We start from the raw sequence: 351 nt of genomic DNA, 5'->3' as shown, positions 1-351 counted from the left end.
CTTGAATAGGAATTTGAGGAAATTACACCATTCCCTCTATTTTAAATACAATTTCAAATATTAATATCCACTATTTTTTATACCAAAAATACTGCAATATTTAAAGTATAATTGGTATATAAAAAATAACTTAACTTTTAAAATTAATCAATTAGGTAGCTAATATTACTCCACCAAACAAGCTATGTCACCATTTTGATCAAAACCCTCAGTTCTTGCCCCAATTCTTCTCTGCCATATCGTCATCTTTTATCTAAACGAAATACATGAGACTGGAAACCAAAATATTCAAAGGGGTTCATGGATCAGTCTTTTCCATACACCAAGGTGCCTTAATTCCATATTCTCGTC

This window comes from Olea europaea, chromosome 13 (genome assembly GCF_002742605.1).
Source record: "Olea europaea var. sylvestris chromosome 13, O_europaea_v1, whole genome shotgun sequence".
Taxonomy (NCBI): Eukaryota; Viridiplantae; Streptophyta; class Magnoliopsida; order Lamiales; family Oleaceae; genus Olea; species Olea europaea.
The sequence above is the reverse complement of the archived record's forward strand: the minus strand, read 5'-3'. Positions refer to the sequence as shown.